The sequence below is a fragment of the Geotrypetes seraphini genome, chromosome 1, assembly GCF_902459505.1.
Source record: "Geotrypetes seraphini chromosome 1, aGeoSer1.1, whole genome shotgun sequence".
NCBI classification, from domain to species: domain Eukaryota; kingdom Metazoa; phylum Chordata; class Amphibia; order Gymnophiona; family Dermophiidae; genus Geotrypetes; species Geotrypetes seraphini.
Genome location: NC_047084.1, coordinates 107037405 through 107051598, shown reverse-complemented (window position 1 = coordinate 107051598; position 14194 = coordinate 107037405). Strand labels below are relative to the sequence as shown.

Here is a 14194-nt window from a genome sequence, read left to right as displayed (position 1 = left end):
CCAGATATTTGAGAGTATTGAGATACGATGTGGATAAAATGAGGTAAATAATTCCTAGCATCCTGTTTGCTTTTTTGGCTGCCACCACAGACTGGGAGGAAGGTTTCATTGTATTGTCTACAATGACACCCAGATCTTTTTCTTGGGCACTAACCCCCAAGGTGGACCATAGCATCCAGTAACTTTGATTCGGGTTATTCTTCCCAATGTGCATCACTTTGCATTTGTCCACATTAAATTTCATCTGCCATTTGAACACCCAGTCTTCCAGTTTCCTAAGGTCTGCCTGCAATTTTTCACGATCCGCTTGCGTTTTAACAACTTTGAACAGTTAGTGTCATCTGCAAATTTAATCACCTCAGGATAGAGAGGCCCTCAAATTTAATTGGGGCTTTGGCATGAGCCTGTTGCATAATTTCCAGTACCTGATTATAACAAAGTAGTCTCACCATAATGGGTCTTGTGTTCTTACTGTTGAGGGTAAACTCTGGGACAGAACCCTGTGAGCACAATCGATTTCAAATTTGTGTTTGAAGTTGAGATTCAGAAGTTTCAGGATCATCGTTGCAAGAAAACTCAAATCATGGCCTTCAGGGAGGCCCAGTAGCTGGAAGTTATTATGGCACACTCTGTTATTAGAATCTTCAAGATCGGATTCCAACTGAGTAGTCCTTTTCCTTTGCCGTTGTATGGTGGATATATTTTCTTCAGCGGCGGTAAGTTTTTGTTCATTGGTGTCCACTCGCGTCGTGATATTTGCAAGGTCCGCTTTAAAGCTAGAGATTTCCACCTATATTTCTTCTGTATCTTGTTTGGGTTCTTCCATGATGTCGTGCGGTCTTCCTCAACTTTACTCAGAGCGGTTTTTTGAGGCAATACAGGCTCTAAACTTCTCCATTTTCCAGGCTTGCTTGTTGCCATAGTATAGCTATGCAATGTCGGGTTGTAGAGAAATGAAACTCATAAGGAAAAACTAGTGAGTTTCGATACTTAGCTGAGTCAGCTCCTGGAGAGAAGAGACTATGCTGCCATTAGCTGCGTGGCTCGTTAGCGCCCCCCAGAATGAGGATGTTCTAAAATTTATGTGCACTGTTATAGCATATGCCTAATGTGTGCACAAGTTAAGGACAGGTATTTAGGCCTGATTTTCCTTTGCCCAAATGGGTGCGCCTAAAACTTATGATGTGCACTGGTGCTTAGCGCAGTTCTATAAGGTGCACATACTTTTTATAGAATCATGTTAAGCACTATTCTATTTGGCGCTGATTTTTGAGCACCATGTGTACAATATGGCCTTATGACAGTTAATAAATCTAAATCAATCCCAATCAATCCATTTATTTTAGACTTGCTCACAACTCATGTACAGGGCAACTCAGAGTTTTCAGCGTCGCACTGAGTGTCTTGTTGTGCGTACTCAGACAGATCTTTGCAATTTCCGCACTCAAATGTTCTACTCTGAAGTGTACGCCCTTATGATTATATGCGTACATATGTCTTTCTAAGCTTTCTGGAAACATCACTATGACACACCTGTCGGGATGCGCTGAGGCTCATTTTCAAAGCGCTTAGACCATTGTGTCACAAACTTTTTAAGCTGCTGGCACGCTGATCTCGGGGCTGCGGCTGGAAGACACCCGTAAAAGTGCAGATGTCGATGCGATGTCACGCTCGTCAATGTCCGCAGATGTCCTCCAGTCGTGGCCCTGAGCCTCCTATTACTGCCGGTGGGAGGGTGCTACAGAAGAAGAGGTTAGGAGAAGGAGCAGAGGTGCTGGCATTGGCACCAACTGACTGACTACAGGATGTGCCTCCTGCCACGAGAGGCACATCCTGTAAGCAGTCAGCCAGCGCCTCTCCTCCTTGCCGGCATCTCGGGGCACACAGTTTGCGATACACTGGCTTAGATACACAAAGTACCAAAGAAACCAATGGTATGTTGTCTAAGTGCTTTGAAAATGAGCCCTACTGTATGCTTAACACATACACGCTTGCGCCTGGTTCTTTTTGCCAGGTCTGCTGGAGCTGTAATCGATTGTACAAGGACATCTCAGCTCTTTACGAATATAAGAAAAGCTGACATAGCAGATATAATTGAAAAAGGCAAGATGAGACGCAGGCATCCAGGCTGGTTTTGCAGCTAGTGTATTTATAGTGAGTAATAAACAGTTTAACATAACGGCATGTTTAAGAAAGTAATCACATCCAAATGCAGTGGCTGCACGCCAGCCCTCAAAATTGTTAACAAGGAGCTGAAATGTTACCCATGAATAATGTAAGTAATATTTTGCTCTGCTGGTGTTGCACTTTGTTATTTAAATTGTCCTTACCTGAAAAGAAACCGCATAACATTGATTTTGAAAAGTATTTCTGTACACAGTAGTTCTTCTAATGCAATGCAATAGGAGCAGATATTAGTCTCAGGTGTTTTTTCTCCCTAATGTGAAGGAATAAAAAAAGAGTCTTATACATCCCTTCACAGATGCAAGCACTTTGTGAAACAAACAAGGAGAAAAAGCATGTAGAGCATGGCTCATGGAAATCTTCCAACGCCTCTGCATATATGTTAGTGTATCTGTGTCAATCTTTGTGTCTCGGACCTGGTGGGCAGGGGCGGTGGTATTCAATCATTCTACTAGTCTGGAAAGAATGTATGTACTGTAACCATTTTGATGGACCTGTCAATAGATTTCAGGGGTTGGCAATAAAAATTGTCCTACTAGGACAGACCAAGGGTCCATCAAGCCCAGTATCCTGTTTACAACAGTGGCCAACCCAGGTCCCAAGTACCAGGGAGAAACCCAAAGAGTAGCAACATTCCACCAATGCCTAAGAGCCAGCCTCATCAGTGGTATCACAATGGCTTGATTATCGCTATAATTTGCTCACACAAGAACATAAGAATTGCCATACTGGGATAGACCGAAGGTCCAAGCCCAGTATCCTGTTTCCAACAGAAGCCAATCCAGGACCCAAGTACCTAGCTAGAACCCAAGTAGTAAAACAGATTTTATGCTGCTTATACTAGGAGTAAGCAGTAGATTTCCCCAAGCCATCTCAATAATAATAATAATAATAATAACTTTATTCTTATATACCGCCAACATCTTGCGACTTCTAGGCGGTTTACAATAAAAGAAACTGTAAATACAATAATGGCCTAAGGAGTGGATGTCTCTTTTAGGAAATTATCCTAAACATATGCATATGATGTCATCACATTGCATCTGTATATGCACAGATGCCTGCCACACGCGGCCCCAAAGAGACGGGGTTTGGTTGGAGGGCGGAACAGAGTGGGGCTGCGGGCAGAATGGGATGGGGCCACTTGTCCTTTTTTTTTTTTTTTAGGACAAAGTCTGGTAATCCTATCCTTCCCTACCAGATTTGGTACCATTTTAGAAACATGGAAACATAACGGCAGATAAAGGCCAAATGGCCCATCTAGTCTGCCCATCTGCAGTAACCATTACCTCTTTGTTAAGTTTTGCAAGAGTTTAATTTGCTCCCAGACAGACATTCTTAATCCCTTATGTATAATTTTTCCAGCATCCAGTGTGTTGGAGAAATTAAAAAATGCTATAACTGCAAAGACAGAGATCTGTAGATCACCTCTAGAACATGTCTTCCAGCATATAGCAAATGACATAGAGTGTGCCTGTCAAACTTCCTGTCGAGTGAGCAAGCAATTCACATTCCCTGACCTGGTTAGAGCTCATGTTCTATATTCTCTGTAACTGATTCTGGTATTTGGTCCTTTGAACGGAGCAGGGCAGCTGCCTTTACCTGTCTTTGTAATCTTTCTAAACTACCCGTAGAACTGATCTGTCACTTTTCATCTATTTGTTGCCTCAAGATTTTTCTCCTTCTATGCTGCATCTGTTGATGTCTTTTTACTTGGTAAAGAAAGGGAAGATGAAAGGGAGGGTATGCAGGGACAGACAAGCTCATCCCAGGAGAGAATGGTGTTGGCTCAAGTAGAAAGGAGCAGGTAGCCAAGTATCCAGGAGTAAGGTAGGATCTGCCAGTGTATCATGCCTATTCAATTAAAACAAGGCTAGCAACCAAGAAGGAGCCTTGGGGAAAGTGACAATAGGAAGTACACTTCTCCCTCCATATTCGCGGTTTCAGCTCTCACGGTATTCGTGATTTTTCGCATGCTGACTCCACCCCTCAAAATTATGTCACCCTCAAAATCGCTGCTTCCAATCTTTCACCCTCAAAATCGCTGCTTCCCAGCATGCACAGAGAAAAACGCTGCTTCCCAGCATGCACAGAGAAAATTGCTGTTTGCCTGCTATCAGCCTGAAAATCACTGTTTGCCTGCTATCAGCCTGAAAATCGCTGTTTGCCTGCTATCAGCCTGAAAATCGCTGTTTGCCTGCTATCAGCCTGAAAATTGCTGCTTACCTGCTAGCAGCCTAAAAATCTCTGTTTGCCTGCTATCAGCCTGAAAATCGCTGTTTGCCTGCTATCAGCCTGAAAATCGCTGTTTGCCTGCTATCAGCCTGAAAATCGCTGTTTGCCTGCTATCAGCCTGAAAATCGCTGTTTGCCTGCTATCAGCCTGAAAATCGCTGTTTGCCTGCTATCAGCCTGAAAATTGCTGTTTGCCTGCTATCAGCCTGAAAATTGCTGTTTGCCTGCTATCAGCCTGAAAATTGCTGCTTGCCTGCTAGCAGCCTAAAAATCGCTGTTTGCCTACTAGCAGCCTAAAAATCGCTGTTTGCCTACTATCAGCCTGAAAATCGCTGTTTGCCTGCTATCAGCCTGAAAATCAGTTTGCCTGCTATCAGCCTGAAAATCGCTGTTTGCCTGCTATCAGCCTGAAAATCGCTGTTTGCCTGCTATCAGCCTGAAAATCGCTGTTTGCCTGCTATCAGCCTGAAAATCGCTGTTTGCCTGCTATCAGCCTGAAAATCGCTGTTTGCCTGCTATCAGCCTGAAAATCGCTGTTTGCCTGCTAGCAGCCTGAAAATTGCTGCTTGCCTGCTAGCAGCCTAAAAATCGCTGTTTGCCTACTAGCAGCCTAAAAATCGCTGTTTGCCTACTATCAGCCTGAAAATCGCTGTTTGCCTGCTATCAGCCTGAAAATCGCTGTTTGCCTGCTATCAGCCTGAAAATTGCTGTTTGCCTGCTATCAGCCTGAAAATTGCTGCTTACCTGCTAGCAGCCTAAAAATCGCTGTTTGCCTGCTATCAGCCTGAAAATCGCTGTTTGCCTGCTATCAGCCTGAAAATTGCTGCTTACCTGCTAGCAGCCTAAAAATCGCTGTTTGCCTGCTATCAGCCTGAAAATCGCTGCTTTCTTCATTTATATTGCCTCTCCTTCAGGAACAGGTCAGGTCTCCCACCATGGCAATAAATAACTGTGCTTTCCCCAAAAATCATGACTATAACTATTGTTTGTTATTCGCGATTTCAATAGTAATAACGGTGGCTGTTACAAAAAAAACGCAAATATCATAAAAAGTTATTCGCAATTTTTCCGTATTTTTGGGGTTAGGTTCCGCCCCTAACCACTGCGAATACGGAGGGAGGAGTGTAACTCTAAGGAAAACTGCAGCATTAAGCATGGGAGAAGTCGGAAGGAAGCAGACAGCAAATATACCGTACTGTTACCTGAAAGAATGGCAAAAGGTTCGAGGCTGTGGAAGTTCAGATCTTTTTGCCAAGGAAGTAGGGAGTGCCTCAGCTCTGGGAAATGACCAATGATCATCTGGGTTTTGCTGTTAACAAAACACTAAAAATAGACAAAAGCCTTCTAATTACGTTTTGTAGTTAGTAACTCCAAAGACTGTACAGTCCATCCAAAATATTCAATAAACAGGTTGAGCCAAGAGGAAATGCAACATTCTCCTTTTTGCTCATGTAGCATTTAGCGAAACAAGGTTCCTTGTCAAGAAGAGCTTGAGAAGAGCTTTTTGGGGGAATGTTTTAATCTTGATGCAGAAGTTTGTATGGATTGTATATGTTGATACCTTTGGGGATTACAATCATTGATTGATGCATGAGGAAGTGAAAGGAAGATAGTACAACACACGATAAGTTTAATGGTTTCTTCCTTGTTTTTGTTAAAATTCACACTGGTTACTTTTTTGTTTTGTTTTGTATGTAGTGACTGCAAGACTTTGTAGCTTAAGATTTACCGTTTTTTTGACTGGGACCTTTTTCTCGTTGAAGGGAGTTTTTTCTTCCCAGCCTTTTTCCGATTTTGACCAGTGAGAATATTGGGGACTCCTTTGGAAGAGTGTTCCAAGTTTCAATTATTGGATTCCTGTGGAACTTTGAGGCTTGTTTATTGAATATTTTGGATTTACAGTCTTTGGAGTCACTAACTACAAAACAGCTAAGTTCCACTGTCAGAACTAGTTTATATCCTGTCTTAAGGACATTAGTCTTTGGAGAATTCACTTTCAGTTTATTTTCTGTCCTCCATCATTGAATATTCCCCAAGCTGCTGTTAAGTTTGACATTGATTTTACATTTGGAACCAAAGGGACAAATTGCTGAATATCATCCGCATTAATGTAATACATTAAACCACAGGCTTTTCTAAGGATTCCCATGGATTTCATTTGCAAGTTAAGCAAATGGGGTGATGGCGCAGCCCCTGAGATATGCTGTACTTTAATGGCTTTGATCAGGAAGAGAGCCCTTCCAAAGTAACTAAAAACACCCTCTAAAAAAAAGATCTAAACTAAGGTCATTCCCTTGAGGTCTGTTTCCATTAAATGTTTCGCCAAAAAGAGATGATCTATGGTGTCAGAAGCAAGCTTAAGTCTAAGAAAATCAATAAAGCAGCAGAGACTTTATCTAAAAATTGGAGGCGTTTCTCTAGTGGAGTGTTGTGGTTCAGTCTGAATCGTAACTAAAATGTCTGTAGGTGAGTTACCTCTTCCACAGATATAATTAATTGGAAATCCACTGCACATTCAGTAGTTTTAGATTCAAAAGGAATATTCAAACCTAGGTGGAAATTGTCTAAGGGGCCTGCATACTAAAATGAAGTAAAGATTTAAAGCTGCCATACAGAAGTTGCAAAAAAAAAAAAAAAAAATTAAAGCACAGTCTTTGTGGTAATTCATAGGGGCATAACCAGCATCTGTCCATCAGGTCAGTGGCGTACCTAGGGTATGTGGCACCCGGGGCCCATCATTTTTTGACACCCCCCCCTATGTAAAAAAATATTTTTTGTAATGACCATGAAACAGAATAAATGGTCAGAATAGAAACAGGCAGTGAAAATTTTCTTATATTCCAAACATAACATAACATAAATTATGTCTGAATTGTCATGACATCAGAAGTACATATGGAGTAGTTGCAGGTGATGCTTGGGACAGTTCTGATTGTGTTAGTTCGGTTTTATGTGTTTTTTGAATAGAAGGGTTTTTATTTCTTTTTGAAGGTTTTGCAGTCTGTGGTCGATGTCAATTGGTTGTAGAGTTGGGGGTCGAGTGTTGCAACTCGAATGGCTAGGAGGTTGTCAAACAGTTTTTTTCTTTTGACGTTTTTGATTGGAGGGTGTGTGAATGGTGCACAAGTTCTCCTATGTCTGTTTGAAGTGGATTGAATTATTTAGCTGAAGAAATTAGTTACCCCCCCATTCCACACACATTAATTCTCTTCCATTTTTGTTCCCATTATAAAAAACACTGATAAGTTCCCAGAAAAAAAAATACATTAAAATAAGAAGTGAAAACAAAGGCCCCTACAGATGAGAACATAACATAAGAATAGCCTAACTGGGTCAGACCAATGGTCCATCATGCCCAGTAGCCCATTCTCATGGTAGCCAATCCAGGATACTAATACCTGGTCAAAACCCAAAGAGTAGCAACATTCCATGCTACCGATCCAGGGCAAGCAGACACTTCCCCCATGTCTTAATAACAGATTATGGACTTTTCCTCCAGGAATTTGTCCAAATCTTTCTTAAAACCAGCTACACTATCTGCTTTTACCATAACTTCTGGCCACTTCATTTTTAAGTTTAGATCTTTCCTTTCAAACAGAGACCTTGCTAGATGTCAAATACAGCACAAGGTAACTTCACACGGACTTAGCTGTGCAGGAAATGTGAATCTCCTCATACACCCACCATATAGTGCAAAAATGTGCAAAGGTCTGTTTTTTTCTTTCGATCACTACATAGCCTAATGCCACACAAGCAGCGCTGTTACAAACATATTCTGTAGGTCAATGCTAAGGATAACAAAGTTTCCTTCCTTGGACCAGAAGGAGATAAACCACTGGAAGAGATCCCAAAACAACACCCAAAGACCCACTCAGTGTGTGAACCAGTTGAGTGGAGTGGACTAACTGGGGGGTGGAAATGGGCCCGGAGTTTGCTCAGCAGAATTTCCCAGACCACCTCTTCCTCTCAACACATTGACACGCTGCCACCATCACCACTAGGAACACCTCACTGGGTAGGCCAGCTATGCTATAAACTTTATAAAACACATTATTATATTTTCTTATAAAGCACATATTTTAACTGAACTCTCTGACATCCTCAGCCTTTCCATTCACAAAAATAGAAGGAAGAAAAGTTCCCATTTCCTGCTGTCTCATGTCCCCGGCCTATACAATATTTTTTTTCTGCAGACCCTTCAAAAGTCTGACCAAATCCTCGTTTCACTTGCATTATAAAGTACTGAGGATGCCATCTCTCCCCAATCCCAGGTCCTAATTTCTAAGACAGTAGCGCAAACTAATGCTGCCAGATACAGGGAAAAAAATTTTGATTCGATTCAGCCCTATTGAATTGGTTTTTCAATTCGATTTTCCTGCCCAGTTGGGTGATTTTTTTCAAAACTCCTGGTGGGTTTTATAGCTTTTTCACCCCCTTTGGCTTCTCCTAACCACACTGGCGCTGTGGTGTAAATAAAATAAAGAAACAAAAAGGACTTTTCCTCTCTCTTAAATCCTAGCTCACGTTTGCAGTCCAACACCAGCTCTGGCAGGATACACATTTCAAATCTGACATATTATAATCACAAAACAGAAAATAAAATTAATTTTTCTACCTTTTGTTGTCTGGTTATATTTCAAATCTTGTTGGTCCAAGGCTCTGGTTTTCTTCTGATAACTTGCTTGCCAGGGTCTCCTTCTTTCTGCATGCTAACCATCCATCTGCCAACTCTGTCCTCCCTTTCCATTTCCCTTCCCAGGAAGTCTGGTATCTTTCCTTTTTTTCATCTCCCTCCACAGATCCACCTTTTCTTAAATACCCTTTCATCCGGCATCTCTCCCTCCTTCCCCACCATCCCAGAGTCCACCATCTCTCCCTTTCTTTTCCTAATTACCCTCCTATCCAGTATCTCTATCCCTCCTCCACACCATCCCTTGTGTCCAATTTCTCTCCCTTTCTGTTCCTTCCCTCCCTAAATCCCATGGTCCATCATCTCTCTCCCTCTCCTCTATTTTCAGACCCATTATTTCTTCCCCCCCCCCCTAAAGTTTGGCATATGCACGTCTCTTTGAACACCCCCTTCCCTCCGTGTACTTCTAAATCATGGTCCCCCCCAAAGGCCTGTCCCCCCTTAAAGGTCTGCCTGTCCCCCCTTGAAGGCCTGTCCCATCCCCTTGTAGGCCTGTCCCCTCCTTGAAAACCTGCCTGCCTGTCCCCCCCCCCGAAGGCCTGCACCCCCCGAAGGCCTGTCCCCCACTTGAAGGCCTGTCCCACCCCCTTGTAGCTTCTCCCCCCCTTGTAGGCCTGTCCCCCCTTGAAGGCCTGCACCCCCCCCCTCGAAGGCCTGCACTCCCTTGAAGGTCTGCACCCCCCCCCCCGAAGGCCTGTCCCCCTCTTGAAGGCCTGTCCCCCCCTTGTAGGCCTGTCCCCCTTTAAGGCCTGCCTGCCTGCCTTTCCCCCCCTTGAAGGCCTGTCTCCCCCTTGAAGGCCTGCACCCCCCTTGAAGGCCTGCACCCCCCCTTGAAGGCCTGTCCCCCCCTTGTAGGCCTGTCCCCCCCTTGAAGGCCTGCCTGTCTTTCCCCCCTTGAAGGCCTGTTCCCCCCCTTGAAGGCCTGCACCCCCTTGAAGGTCTGCACCCCTCCAAAGGCCTACACCCCCCCGAAGGCCTGCACCCCCCCTGAAGGCCTGCCTGCCCCCCTTGAAGGCCTGCACCCCTTGAAGGTCTGCACCCCCCTGAAGGCCTGTCCCCCCTTGAAGGCCTGCCTGCCTGCCTGTCACCCCCTCCCCCTTGAAACCCTGCTTGCCTGCCCGCCCGCCCCACCCTGAAGGCCTGATGCCCCGACCCACCCCGAAGGACCGCTCGCCCCCCCTGGCCTCCCCGCCCCACCTATGAAGCAGCCGCAGCAGGATCGCGAAGTCAGCGTCAGCGATCCCTGCGCTGCTTCCTGCGCCATGGTCCCGCCCCTCCTCTGACGTCAGAGGAGGGGCGGGATCGCGGCGCAGGAAGCAGCGTAGGGATCGCTGACGCTGACTTTGCGATCCTGCTGCGGGCTGCTTCACAGGTGGTGCAGGAAGGTTAGTGGGGCGAGCGGTCCTTCGGGGGTGGCGGGGGACTGAATGGCAAGGCCGGGAACACCCCCTTAGGGCTGGCACTCGGGGCGCACCGCCCCCCCCTTGGTACGCCACTGCATCAGGTATTGCTCAATGCATGCTTTCCCCACATAACCTAGTAAGTGAATTGTGATAATGCAACTACATCTGTGTTATCAGTAATGCATTTACTGCGACCCCTCCAGCTATTTTTAAAAAAACTGTTGGCACCTTCAATACAGACCACACACTGACAGCCCCCTCCCAGTTCTTGCAGTGGATTTCCTGGTGGCTAGTGGGGGGAAGGAATGATGCTTGGATACTCCTATTCCATTGGCGTCTGACTAAATAGCATTGTTGGGGCAGGAGGGTCCAGATTTTGACCTCCTCTACTAACCACCAGGGAACCCCCCCCCCCCCCCAGCTAAAAGCCAAAGGGGGAAAAGAAGGATCTGCATTGATAGTGCCAGGAAGTGGGCAGTGGCATAGTAAGATGGGGCGCGGACAGTCCGCCCCATGCACTGCCGTGGCAGGGACACAGACACCTCTCCTCCTCTCTGCCCACTGTAGGACCTCTTGAAATGTTCGCTGACATGAGCAGCATTTTCCACCTCCTGCTCGCGCTGGCCTTGGCTCCCTTCTGACATCACTTCCTGGTCACGGAACCAGGATGTGATGTCAGAAGGGAGCTGGCTGGTGAATATTTCAAATGGTACACGGGGGGTTGACACTCGAGCAGCAAAGAAGAATGGGGGGGGGGCATATGGCACAGCAATGCCAGGCGCCACCACCCTTGCTACACCAGTGGGGATGAGGGATCTGCATTGAAGGTACCAGAACAGCAATTGAACATGTTCAGGGTGCTTGTAAGCGGGTGTGAGCACATAGAGTTCATCACTAATGCTGTGGGTGCATTTAGGCCTGGATTCTGTAATGGCTTTTGAGAATTGCACACGGGCGTCCTATACAGAATCGTGCCTAAGCCCGCGTAACTATAAACCTGATTCTCTAACCGATATCCATGTCACAGGCACAGGTTAGAGAATTGGGTTGCCGCTGAGCTTATTGCGGCACGGGATCTCCCTGCCACGATAAGTTTAGTGGCAACCCGTCCCCCGCATAGATTACCGGCAGCAGGGATGCCCAATCCCTACTGCTGGAACCCCCTCCCCCCCCCCGCATCGCACGGCAGGAGGAATACCCAATCCCTCCTGCCCATCCCCCCTCATCCATCGTGCGGCAGGAGGGATGCCCAATCCTTCCTGCCCATTCCCCCGTACATCGTGCAGCAGGAGGGATGCCCAATCCCTCCTGCCTGGTACCCCCCTAACAATTACAGCAGGAGGGATGCCCATTCCTTCCTGCCCCACACCCCACCTAATGATCGCGGCTTATTTTGGGGGTAGAGCTTATATTAGGACCTACCCCGAAAATCATGCTAGGGCTTATTTTCGGGAAAACAAGATACATATTAAATGTACAGCGCTGCATATGCCTTTCACCACTATAGAACTTATAAAGAGTAATAGTCATTTTCAAGGTGGAAGGAAGAAAGCATGACCACCAGTCCAGTAGTCTCTCTTTTGGAGCTTAACAAGCAGCTGTCAGACATTGTAGTAGTTGGAATAGTCTCCACTTCAGTAGCAACACTACAATAATAATTATCTTAACCTCTGATTTACTAACAAGTGATATATCTCTCCTAATGAGTCTCTAAGTGCCATCAATTTTCTATGAAATCTTACTTTCTTGGAGGAATAAGCAACAAATCCTTCACACTGAGTGCTGAAACAGTAAGAAGGGTTGACAGCTCTAAAAAGTTACCGATTATTTCAAATAATTCTCTGGATGTGTTCTTTGATTTTAAGATTCTACCAAAGGAACTTTTCTTTGTCTATACAGGAGCTTTATTGTAACGAAACAAGAAAAACTTAGGGCCTGTTTTACAAAGCCGCACAGCAACAGCCCCGAAGCCCTTTAAATCTCTACGGACTCCGGGGCCTTTATCACCCAGCAGCCACTAGCACGGCTTTGTAAAACAGGTCCTTAGTCTAGTTTTTTAGATTCCTGCTCAGACTGATACCTTGTTCTCTCCAAGGTATGTAATCTCCTCCCGTTCTCTAGTACCCTGCCCCTCTCTATCTTCTCAGTCCCTCTCCTATATCCTTCTTTGTAATTTCCTTTCCTCCTAACTCTGTAAACCGTGCCGAGCTCTGCGCATGCGGAGATGGTGCGGTATACAAACCTAAGGTTTAGTTTAGTTTAGTTTAGATTATGTGCAATACTCACAATTTGTCCATAATGGAAACTATCAAGTTCTTTGATTTTAGGAACATAAGAATAGCTATACTGGGTCAGACCAATGGTCTATCCAGCCCAGTATCCTGTTTCCACGGTAGCCATCCAGGTCACAAATACCTGGCAGAAACCTAAATAGTAGCAACAATACATGCTACTGATCCCAGGGCAAGCAGTGGCTTCCCCCATGTCTGTCTCAATAGCAGATTATGGACTTCTCCTCCAGGAACTTGTCCAAATCTTTGTTAAACCTAGCTGCTGTTACCACATCCTCTGGCAATGAGTTCCAGCGCTTAACTATTCATTCACTGAAAATATATTTCCTCCTATTTGTATTAAAGGTATTTCCATGTAATTTCTTTGAGTGTTACCTAGTCTTTAAAAAATTGATTCACTTTTACTCATTCTACACCACTCAGGATTTTGTAGACCTCGGTCATCTCTCCCCTCAGCTGTCTTTTTTTTGAAGCTGAAGAGTCCTACTAAAATGGTTCGTGGTCTTCGTCATAAGGCATATGGGGACAAACGTAAAGATCTCAAGCTGTATACTTTACTTTGGAGGAAAGGCAGGAGAGGGGAGATATGATAGAGACATTTAAATACTTATATGGCATAAATGCGCATGAGTCAAGTCTCTTTCATTTGAAAGGAAGCTCTGGAATAAGAGGGCATAGAATGAAGTTGAGGTGATAGGGTCAGGAGTAATCTTAGGAAATACTTTTTTACAGAAAAGGTGGTAGATACATGGAACAGTCTCCTGGTAGAGGTGGTGGAGACAGAGACTGTGTCTGATTTCAAGAAAGCCTGGGATAGGCACGTGGGATCTCATAGAGAGAGGAAGAGATCATGGTTACTGTGGATGGGCCGACTGGATGGGCCATTTGGCCTTTATCTGCCTCATGTTTCTATCTTGCCCAGGGTCACAAGGAGCAGTGCTGTGATTTAATCCCACAACCTCAGGGTTCTAAGGCCAGTGGTAGGTGCAATGGACTGCAGAGAAGGGTATCCAGGCCCATATCCTAAACTAACTAGTACACTTATGGTAGAAAGTGTGAACCCACCCAACACCTACTGTACCTATGTACCCTACTACTGGCAGCTGCATTGGCTGCCAATGGAGGCGCGCGTAAAGTTTAAATTTGCCTGCTTCTGCTTCAAAGCACTAGACGGACTTGCCCCTAAATATATAACTGACCTTATCCCAGGACAAGCAGGCAGCATATTCATAACACATGGGTGACGTCACCGACGGAGCCCTCGGTACGGACCTTTTTAACTAGAAGTTTCTAGTTGGCCGCACCGCGCGTGCGCGAGTGCCTTCCCGCCCGACGGAGGAGTGCGTGGTCCCCAGTTTCTTCGTTTCCGCGGAGCGAAGAAGACGCGTGTGT

General features: G+C 45.3%; 1 protein-coding gene across 2 annotated transcripts in view; it reads left to right on the top strand.

Annotated features, from left to right (window-relative positions):
* Positions 1–14194, top strand: part of FAM219A (family with sequence similarity 219 member A) — a 278937-nt gene that overhangs the window by 194770 nt on the left and 69973 nt on the right. The gene's annotated exons all lie outside the window — the stretch shown is intronic.